Source organism: Chrysoperla carnea, chromosome 3, assembly GCF_905475395.1.
Source record: "Chrysoperla carnea chromosome 3, inChrCarn1.1, whole genome shotgun sequence".
Lineage (NCBI taxonomy): Eukaryota > Metazoa > Arthropoda > Insecta > Neuroptera > Chrysopidae > Chrysoperla > Chrysoperla carnea.
The window spans coordinates 5,181,106-5,192,948 of NC_058339.1; the positions used below are offsets into that span (position 1 = coordinate 5,181,106).

Genomic DNA, 11,843 nt, shown 5'->3' on the forward strand with positions numbered 1-11,843 from the left:
AAATACCATGTATACAATATTTGTGCTAAATACCAACCAATTCATGCTACATACATTCATATTATATGTTTTTATTCATTGGGTTTGTTTTAACCTAGTCAAGAGGTTTGTTTAACCAACGATTACAATGATATGTGTAATTAATTCTGAGCTGTTGTTAGGAGAAGCTATCTCTTAGCTTCAAAAAGTTTTACATTATTTGGCGCTACATTTCCTACAAGATTTACTTATAAATTCGTATAATAAATTTTCCTATCTTAGCCCAGTCTAATTAGAGATTAACTTCGAAATGGGATAAAGCTGAATTCTCATATATAGCTTCATTTTGGCGTTCTAAAAGTTGCCTAAAAAATCTCGCATAAACTCTCGTATCTGCGCCGTAAACTTTTCTAGGTGAAGGGTTCTATGAGGTAATATATGAGAACAAAGTTTACTAACTAGAAAGCAAACAACGGATATAATGAGTATCCACGTGCATTTGTTTTCATATAAATTTGAAATTGAATGATTTAAAATAAGTTTCCTTTTTGAAATATCTACGAAAGTAACTATCAAAGAGCAGATAAAACAATCCTTAAAAATAAATAATAAATACATGTAGCTCACATTTATAGATACATAAAAGTTATTAATTTTTTTTTCTTCTAAATTCAATATTTTTATTAATAACAAATATATAAGTTTATTTATAAAATAAACATAAAAAGTAAAGATTAAAATAGAACTATTTGAAATAATTCATTCTTATTTTGAAATGAATTAATTAATCATAATTATGTTGTAATCATGTTATGTACAACGACGTCTTAATATTCATGAATCCTTTAATTATCAAACAACAAATTATTTATAATTCTGATAAAATCAAATTCAATATTTATTAATCTCCGAGTTTAAACCAAAAAAAAGTGGTATAGACAATAAAAAAACCTATCGAATGGCAAGTTACGATTTCATTATAATCCCCGGATCTCTCGGATAATCCCCGAGAAAATGAACACAGTTCTGTATGAACGGGAAGATTGGGAACACTATCGTTATTATATTCTTCTACATGACCAAATTTTTTGCTTCTCGGCAGTATGATTTAGAGCTTCACTATTGGGTCATTCATAAATTACCTGAGCTAGAAATTTGGCGTCGGGAAAATGGAAAATCAGAAATACATTTTTCATCAAACTTAATTGTAAGATTGCAATGAATTTCTCAGGATTGGGAAACAAAATATTCTAAGTTTGGGTCTCATATTAACTTTTAACGATGAATTTAAGCATATTGATAATCAAATGAATTTTCCAAAACAATACCTCTAAAAAATTCCACAAAAGTTTTCTGGCTAATGGTTCAAACAAGAGCACTTCACAAACAGTTTATTAAATATTCACAAATACAAATTTTAAAATTTTCGTCTTATTTCTTAAATGAAATCGACTTAATTTCCATTGAACGCACTGTATATTCATATACACGATGGTCACTGTCAACTGAAGTTGTTTTAACATAATTCTTTTTTGGGAAAAAAATTTTGAAAAACTAAAACTGTGGCTTAAGAAATAATGGTGGGGATAGATATAAAAGACCAGTCATATAATAAAACCAAACTTAAATTCTAATTGGTGATTTTTATTTTAAGGGGCGTAAATTGTTATATGAAATATAAATTCATTTATGTACTTAAGATAATTCTATAAGGGTTAAATAAAGATAGAATTACTGTTATCTGATTTTAAAAATAGTTGTATCCTTGTCTATTTTATTAATGTACCTGTATTTGTATTTTATTGATTTTATTATTACCTATATATAGATCAATACATACATATATAGAATATACATCATTACTCTTCTAAGTTCTAATAAAGAGTCAGAAATAAGTGATGGCAAAACAAGTGAAGTTTATAACGAAATAGTCTTTATAATTAAAATTGCAATTGCCCAGCGAAACGGGTGGGTATAGTTTCTGAGATATCGCTATATTTTGACCGATTTCAGCCCGTATCTCCAAAACTATTCGACCAATCAACAAAAGCACCCGATTTTTGAACTTTTTGGGTCAAAATTACCTTATATACTGAGTTTTATCGAAATTGGAGATAACAAAATTTTTTCTAATTTTTTGCAATTTTTTTAAGGGGTAATTTAATGATTGGATGCAGAGTTCCTGAGATATCGCAATATTTGGATCGATTTTAGTCCATATCTCAAAATCTACCTTATATACCGATTTATTACAACTTTGAACATAAAGAATTCGTATATCGACATATCGAAATATTATCGGATCACTTTTCAGATAAAAGTATCAGATTATTACATTGTCTATATATAAAACGGTGATTTAAGATGCGTATCAGTTCAGATACTTAAAATAAGACATGGACAAGAAATTTGATTACAAAATATTTATGAAACGGATTGAAGTTTTTATTCTCAACTAATTAATTGATTGACAATTTATTTAATTATCAAGATGACAAATCATTATTAATTATTTAGATTTAATAATATCACATTGCATCAATAAAAAATAAAATATCTAGATCTTTTTTTGTGTTCTGTATTAATTGGAGGATTCTTAAATGAACTAATTAGGTGATTTTATGAACACCTATACCAAAATTTTGTTCGCAGTATCAATATTTTTAAGCGTTATTAACTTAGGACTAATTTGAGTATACCTTGATATATTTCATATACATGGTATAAAAAGGTTTTGAAGTCTCTTTTAGATCCTATTTTGCAATTGAAAGTGGCGGTAGTGTCAGTCACGTTTTACTACAGAAAGATAAATGTAGAATTAACTATGAAACTATACTCAAACTAAAACCATTAGTATTAGGATCAAATGTAGTGTCAGTCACATTCGGAATCACCCAATTATCGAAACGATTTACAAAACCAGTTCATGTCAAACAAGATGAAATGTAAAACCGTCCATACTATTGAAGTATGTGTTTAAAAAAAAAGTTTAAAGGAAGAAACAGTGATAAAAGATAACAAATTAATTAAACAAGATTGATTTGCGTGTTATTTTCAGTTGTAATTAATCATATTCCACTTTGACTTAAGCAGAAAAATAATAATTAAAAATGTTTATTAATATATAAAATTTTACAAACAAAAAGTGTTAAATAAAAATATTAAAATATGTATTATTTTTCAACCTAATTTTCAATAATTAATATAAAATTACACATTTAAAAAAAATAATTAGTATTATAAAAATTACTTATATATTTATTTTATCAAATTTATTTATTTCAATTTTTTTTTTTGTTTAAATATAAATAAATTATTTTAAACAACAATTTAATTTATCAAACTTTAAAAAGAGAAGCAGATTAAAAGATTATTTTACTAACTTAATGAAACCTGTTGAAAACACACAACATACATCACAAGCACAAGCACAACTTATTTGGGACTTTACAAAATTTGAGGGTAGATTCTGTTAGAACTTGGGAAAATTACAAAAATAATCAATAAGTTTATTTCAAACTTTCTGTAAGTTAGTATCAACAATCTTCATGTAGTTGACCCAATCACATATAGACTAGACATGATAGATATGTGATTATAGTAAACAAATCATTTATTTAAAGCAAACGCAAAGAAATTTTCTTTTTAAGTCATCGATTCGCTTTATTTATACGATTATATATTCCAAATAAGTACAATTATATTTTCCGTCAATAAAATGCATGACTTTAAACTAAAATCAATTTCTTTCATAGTAAGTAATGATTTTGTTTATTTAACTTCAGTGATTTTGTATCAATGAATTTACATTTTAAATTCATATCCATTCAATTGTAAATACAAATATTTAGCTGTAATTGTTCTAATCATTAGAAAATTGTTTGAAAGTTTTTTTACTTTATTTCAATATGAAACGGCCAACTTCGGGATGAGGTTGTCATTATTTTAATTTTTTTTTTCAGTGTTTAAAAGATACTTTCGATTAAAAATTGTTCAAAGAGTACACACTCTGTATATTTTATTATTATTATTGTTTATTTTATATAAAAACAACAAAACTACTTTGAGAATTTCAAAAATATTTAAGAGTCAACTAACTATAACACGCTCTTAGATAGTGTTGATTTAAAAATTTTTTTAAACATCAATACATTAAGCGTACTTTGAACATACTTATATTTAATAACATGAATAGCTTAGTATCAAATCAACCAAATAATTGAGTCGATATGTACGGAAGCCTGAATGGCTCACAATCAATTTCTGAGGAAGTGGCGCTACATTAACTTATTTTTTAAATGTGTACTATCCACAAGTATAAAACCAACTTTTAAAAAGCCACTACTAGTTCACTTTCAACAAGTGCACTTGCGACTTGTGGTATTATGGATACGAATCTTTTTGAAGATGTCGATATTTTGTCATGTGCAGATTTCTAATTATAACGTCATAATAAACATTTAATAATACTTTTAAAGGTTAGAAATTAGAAATGTGGTAGAAAAGGTTAGAAAACTTTGGACTAACTAAATAAGGCAAATTATAAACATTATATTATTATTAAATCCGGACATATAATTATAAATAATATCAGACAGTTTCTGTAGTGTCTAATTAAAGGATAATCATCACCGACTGACATCTTCAAAAAGGTTCGTTTCCATAATGCCACAAGTCACAAGAACACTTGTTGAAAGTGGACTAGTGACTTTTTTAAAAGTTGGTTTTATACTTGTGGGTAGTACACATTTAAAAAATAAGCTAGTGTAGCGCCACTTTCTCATAAATTGATTGTGAGCCATTCAGGCTTCCGTAGATATGGAATAATAATAAAACAATTTATTCGATTTTAGTTAGATTTTTGCTCGGTTACACAGGTTTGCACAGATTTAAAATTGTCCATTCAGGTAAAACTAAATAGGTATTTCAAATGTCTAGGTCTGTGTAGGTACCATCATTTCTATGACCTGATTATTTTATTAGGTCACTTCACAATTGTTACAAAATGCAAATAATATTTGAGCTTAATGATAAAAGAGATTAATTTTGTTTCTGTACCTGCTATTATTTCCTACGTTATGTTATAAAATTGAAATATTCAAAAATAAGCACTCAAAAATTACTGAGTTTGGTATCAAAAATATTGCGGGCCTATTGTACTTATCTTAAAAACGATACCGTATGAAATAAGGTACTGCCACCATATAATGTCCAATTTGTTTGTTATTTTTGGCCACAGGTTACGGAAACTACTAGCCATTGGAATTGAGCTATCATTGGTTCCACTACCTTATATTAAAATAACATTTCTCTTGAGATATTTTTGGCAGTTTTTCCAATACGTAAGCTGGTTTATTGTTCAATAAACATATTGTATATTAATCAGTATTAAGTTATTGTGATGTATAACTCATTATATCTGACTATCGTAAAGAGCACTGACCTGGCTTCTTATAATATAGCATACATTTACTATTTATTATAAAATACTATCGCGATCAAAAGTCGTACACATTTTTTTAAAACTACACACACAATTTTCACCGAAACGAGTTGATTTTTTTTAGAAGAAATATTCCAAATAAAAGTTATGGATAATTTTTAATTATTTGTGGCTTTTTCTCGAGAAACGAAATTAGTTGGCATTAATCAACTTTAAATTTTTTTTAAAATATACCTATCACTTTTGAAAGCACTAGTACACGTCGTAAATACTTGCTTTATTCCCTTGACGTGATTCAAACACGTGTTATACATTAATGTCAAATCATTCCAATAGTATTTAGTAGCAATTAATTAAACACCGTAGCAAGAGCTTATATATATGAAGAACGAACGAAGAAAACTCCGAATGAATAGCCAACAAATTAAAATAAATTTTTTGTGACAGTCTTGGAAAAAATTGGCAATATTTTAGAGGTATAAATCTACGGGATTTTGATATTCAGTTCGGAAAATTTTGGGAGAAGGTAAACTTTTTTTAAAATAGGTTTCCTTCGCTGTAAAAAACATAGAATAGGATGTTCCGGAACGTTCTACACGACCTTTTCTACGCGGTTTTAGGACAATATATATCTACAGTAAAAATCCAATGATTCAGAAAAACTCGTTTTTCACAAAATTGAGGCTATGTAACAGGCTAAAATTTACCATACTTTTTATGATCATAGTAATTCTTTTTTCCATTCATAGTATACACTTTTTCATGGAATCACCCCATTTGAGGAATTTTTTTAGTTCAAAAAATCGAGATGTTAACAAAATTTATTGATTTTTTGTGATATTATGTTGTTGCTGTATATTTCTCATTGTGGGATGACTTGGGGTCGAGTTGTTGCTGTATATTTCTCATCGTGTATCGTATTTTATACTAGCCACTAACTCGTTAGCTATTAGATTCAACTAGCTGGTTTTATTCCTCAAGTATAATAGTTTTTAGGATTCGTAATACTCTTACATAAATAAATTCATACAAAATATAAATAAATAAATGTTTTAAACAATTCTACCTTTTACAATATCAATTATCAATTTTATGAAAAGTAAAAAGGGTAAAGTCATTCTATTAAAAGTAATTAAAAGGGATTAAAAATAGACAAGATTATTAAAACGCCTTTTTACAAAATATATCAGAAAAGATACTTATGCCCTACTTGACAAGGTAGTTTACCTAATTTTTTTTCTACGAATTTAATATTTAATTACACTTAAAACGATTTACTTGCCATAAAAAGGAGTTTTTAGAAAGAGTCAATCAGTATTTTTAACTTTTGATAATTTTGGAATTTTCGACAAAAAAAATGTGTACGGTATTAGTATAGTGTTTGTTAAGTTACTTCGACAAAAATCAATTAATTATTATTAGGAAATTTAAGTTTATTTAAAATATTTAAAACAACTTAGTAGTTTCGCCAGGCTAATTTACATGGCCTAGCGATTTTCATTTTTTTCTTTTTTCAATATGGCGTTTGGTAGTAGCCATATTGAATTTCTATTACTGCCATATCTTCAGTAACACTCGAAAGATTAAAACAAATCGATTGACGCTAGAATCACCAAGACCGGCCCACGCGTTTTGTTCTCATGTGTCAGAAAGAATCGCACATACATATATAAACTGATAAACCCATTACCACACCTTTGAGGCACGCAGTCGGGTAAAAATGCGACATATATGTAGTATACTAATTCATATTAAAGTGTCATCTTTTTGAACAGGAGATACGTCTCTTATAATCGTAACTGGCGAAGGCTTGTCTTATTTTGAGACTTTTTTACTTATCTTACGTTACGTATACATGCGGTCAGTTTTTATGAATGCCAGTGTACATACATATTTACTTAAAATATCATACCTGTAAATACACTGAGTGCATTTATAAGGTAAGTAAATAAAAAAATAATTTTTAATTAAGAATAAATATAAAAAAAAGGTTTTCACACAAATAATGAATGCAAATAACATATAATATTCATAAAAATGTGATAATAATTTTTTTTTTTCGGCAAAAGTTAAAAGTAATAATTTACTAATTACTATGTTACTACAGGTGTTCAAAATTTCATGTAAGAATCATTTAATAATATACCAACTTTAAATTCTTTCAACACTACCAAAATAAAATATTAATGAGAGTCATCATGCAACCTCTGTATGCAGAATAATTATGTAATAAAATAACTAAATATGGGTGATTCCATGAAAAAGTTTACCAGAATGGGAAAAAAAAACTGTTTTGGATAGTAAAAATACTTTAATATGGTGCCAAAACTGCAGTACTTTTAACTTGCAGTATCTTAATTAATCGTAAATGTTAAGTCTTTATTCAAATTTCAATATTTATAAAATCGAAAAAATTACAATTATTTTAAATTTTATAAGTAATTTATTGATTCTAACTAATTGTACTCAAAAATAGCATTTGAGAGTATATTTTTATATCTTTAAAATGGTTTTGAAGTTCCTATCTTGGGTCCTGTATTATTAATATCTAAAGTTTCTTTTAAAATACACGATTTTGAAATCCAAAATATTTTATGCTTGATGATTTTAATGTTATCAGGTGGGCATAGTGTCCGCTGGTGGAAAGCCTTCGCTAAAACACAAGGGTTCATCTGGCTTTGGATGGTATCATCCAGTTAGGGCCCCCGACCTAGGGTTACAGGAGAAAACTTGCCAATGGTTCTGACAGCAGAAGAAAGCAAATGCTTCAACGGTGAAGGATAGACAAAAGAGTCAAGATCTCTTAGAGAACTTAAACGCTACGAGAGAGTATCCAGACAGAAAAACCGGTAGTCTGAGATCGTAGATGGTAGCCGCTTAATAACCTGCTTTCTCTTAAATTTAAAATTTTACTAAAACCGCAATAAAAACGAGGAAATCGAGGAAGAAGGCAAGAGCTAAAGTGAAACGAAGCAAATGGCACAGAACCGTGTACGGTGGAAGTTGTTTGTGGCGGCCCTGAGTCTCCCATGGGAAAACATGAACGAATTGAATTAGCACAGTGTCCGACAAATGCCTTCTTCCGTTTTTTAAGACCGATAACTTAACAATAACCTTATCATGCTCATTTCATTGAAGTTTCAAGTATGTATTCATCATTTAAAAAAAAAGGTGCTTTATTGCGGATCAACACACATAAACAAACACACATAGTATGCCATAATTAGTATATAGAGGTGAAAAAATGAAATAAAATAATATTTTATTTGTTAATTATTCATTCAAATTTAAATTTTAAATTTATTTATTTTATCTTTTCTTTTTTTTAAATCTTTCGTTAATGTTAAATTCCTTTTTTAAAGTTCATGAAAATGTCAAATAAGTGTAAAAAAATGTTTTCTCAAACTTTGGAATCCATAATAATTTTTTAATCTTGAATTCATAACTAGCAAACATTAGACGAACTGTTTAAGTTCGAAAGTTGGTCTTTATAAAAGCGCAAACACTCTTTGTTTGAAACATTTTTATGTAGACCGAATAGTTTTGACAGTAAGTGATACCAAAAATATCCTATAAGACCGTATAAGAAACTATACATATAGCTCTTTTTGCGTGTTTCTTCATTCAATTTGAACAAAAATAGTCTTTGTAGACAAACAAACTACTTTTATTGGAAAATTTATTTCAAAGAGTGTCTAGATTCAGAAGGCATACGAAAATACATTTTTGGGTAAGACTTTTTAGTCCGTTTTTGCTTAAACTGTAGCAGAAAACTTATTTTGAGAGTTTCTAGTATATGCCATGTTAAAGAAAACACCATGTATATTTATTATGGCATGGACGGATTACCAATGAACTAAATTTTAAATTAACTTAAAACAAAAAGTTAATTTTTCCTCTGAGTCACATATATGACAAAAAATTATTTTGGTAAAGCAGACTATTTAAAGGCCAGCACTCATTTATCATAATAGTCTCAAAGGGAAACTTGAATGAAACAGCTTCTAACAAAAATTAGAAAATATAATTTTTTTTCTCTGAATCATATTTATTAGTAGTATTCTTATAATTTAGCTTCAAGTGTTCAACTTTGTTAAAAGATAGAACCCATTTCTGTACTCCTCATTCAGAGCAACTGAAATTTTTTATTTTTAGTGATATATGTGACTCAGAGGGAAAATTAACTTTTAATTTAAAATTTAGTTTATAGGCAGTTCATGCTACTTTAGTTCGTAGATAGTTAGTTTTAATTTTTTTTTTTTTTAGTACTATTTTTAGTTTTCAATCTTAACATATTCTTCCAGGCGCTTCCACCATATTCCTATGTCGAAGTGTATTTTTCCAGTCATTTTATTTTTATTTGTTCAAAATTGAAGCGAATGAAAAAGTTTTGCCCTTAAATTTCATTAGCTTGGACAAATAAAAGATTTCAAAGAATTCATTTCTTTCCACCTATAATTAATGAAAATTAAAATTTTTTTCTTTTAAGAAGTTTTGCACTGTAGATAAAGTTTTCTTTTTAGAAGTTTTGAATGAGTGTAGAACAATCATCACTCAATTAATCTGATGAATTGATGCTCGATCATCAAAATCTAGAGTGTTGTCAACTCAAATTTGATCGAGAGACTTCCAAAACCATGTCGACTCTCTCTCGACTCCCGATATCAACATAAATTTTCTAAATGTTTTTTAAAATTTGTTTCATATTTATTCCCTGACTTGAGAGGGTGAAAATTTGATTACTTGACGCGCTAAATATTTGTTTTTCAAGTATTTTATAGTTTTGCTGAAAATAGCGGGGAAATAAAATTTATAGATTAGATAAATCAGATAAATTCATAGAAAGAAAATTTGATTTAATACATATTATTTTATTTTTTCCGACGCTTTTTTTAGCGTAAAATTTGTGAAATTTAACTTGAAATAAGAAATTATAAAAACAATTATAAAAACAATAGAAAAAGTAAAATCTTTTCCTAAAATTAAAAGAATAAGATGATAATCTGAAAATTTAATAAAAGATTCACAAAACGCAGCGTTTACATGAAGAATTATTAAATACATATGCAGTTTTTTTTATTTTCGTAGTTTTTCGAACGAAAACTAAACATAAATTATATAAATACTTTTCAGAAAAGGCCGCCGGCTAAGTAATTTTCCTTCAAAACACACAAAATGGTTGAAATTATTAAAATTAAACTTTATGAGAGAACCATTTCAAATAGAGCGCCAAAAAGTTTGTATTATAATAATTTAGAAAGAAAAATTTTACAAAATACGACCAAAAAAATTCCTGTTTTCGATTTCATAAAATAATTAAACTAGTGTTCATTCAAATAATAATTTTTTTTTGCCATAAATTAAAATTAATGAAAAATTATAATAATTAACTAAAAATAAAAATACATAATATTTATATTAATAACAAAAATAAATAAAATATTAAATATCATTTTAATAACCGCAATTAAAAGTGTCAATTGTATATATATATAAATAAAGTACATGTGAATATACTACAAGAATTATTAAAATATCAAATAAATAGGAGAAATAATTGCTCAAATTATTACAAATAATTTATTTATAAAAATAAACATAATAACATCAACTTTCACTTGAATGAGGGAAAAAAAACTTTCTTAATAAAAAAATATACAACAAACCTAATTTTAATGATGAACGGGTTTTGATGCGGTTAGTTTGATGACCAAAATCAATCCAATAGTTTTATTTAACAATTAAAAAACCAAAACAAAACACTGTAATCACAACAAATACAACAACACGACACATGAAATAAAAACATAACAAACGAAGGACACTTTTAAAACAAACAAAAAAAAACACGATTAGTTTCTTTTTTTTATTTAGAGCGCTGGAGCGATTTTTGTAGTTTTCTTTTTGAGAAAATTATTGAAAAGTACTCAAACCAGTAGTGACATAGAGTGACAGAGAAAGAACACACAACAGAAGTACTGTATACACTGTTTCGCAGTTGAGATGATACTAAAAACAACACTTATATAAATATAATATTAAACTCAAACTGCTCTGCTCGGTGCAACTTATGTTCGCTACTAGTTAGTGGAAAAGTAATATCAGCAATATATATTATAAAATACATACATTCAAATCATACAAAACAAGTGAAAACCAACAATTGACTGATTTAATTGTTGAAATACCATGCATAAATAGTGTTGATTACTCTTATCACATTGCACATACATATACAATTTATATAATACATACTATTACAGTGATGTTTACGAAAAAATGTTTCAAACAAAAGTTGTTTATTTTTTGAACATTTAAGGAACATTTTGTACTTTTAAACTTTTGTTCTATCTCTAACGGTTTACAAGAAGGGTCCTACGGACCCAGTTGACCTATGTTGCTCATTTACGATCTCGACCTC

The 11,843-nt window shown here is 27.1% G+C and overlaps 1 protein-coding gene across 1 annotated transcript in view; it reads right to left on the reverse strand.

The window, feature by feature from the left end:
* The window catches only part of LOC123296902 (BMP-binding endothelial regulator protein), a 110,441-nt gene extending 99,240 nt beyond the window's left edge, over positions 1–11,201 (reverse strand). Inside the window, exon 1 of the mRNA XM_044878601.1 lies at positions 11,089–11,201. The gene's annotated coding sequence lies outside the window, so the exon portion shown is untranslated. The remainder of the gene's footprint in view (positions 1–11,088) is intronic.
* Between the last annotated feature and the right edge of the window lie 642 nt (positions 11,202–11,843).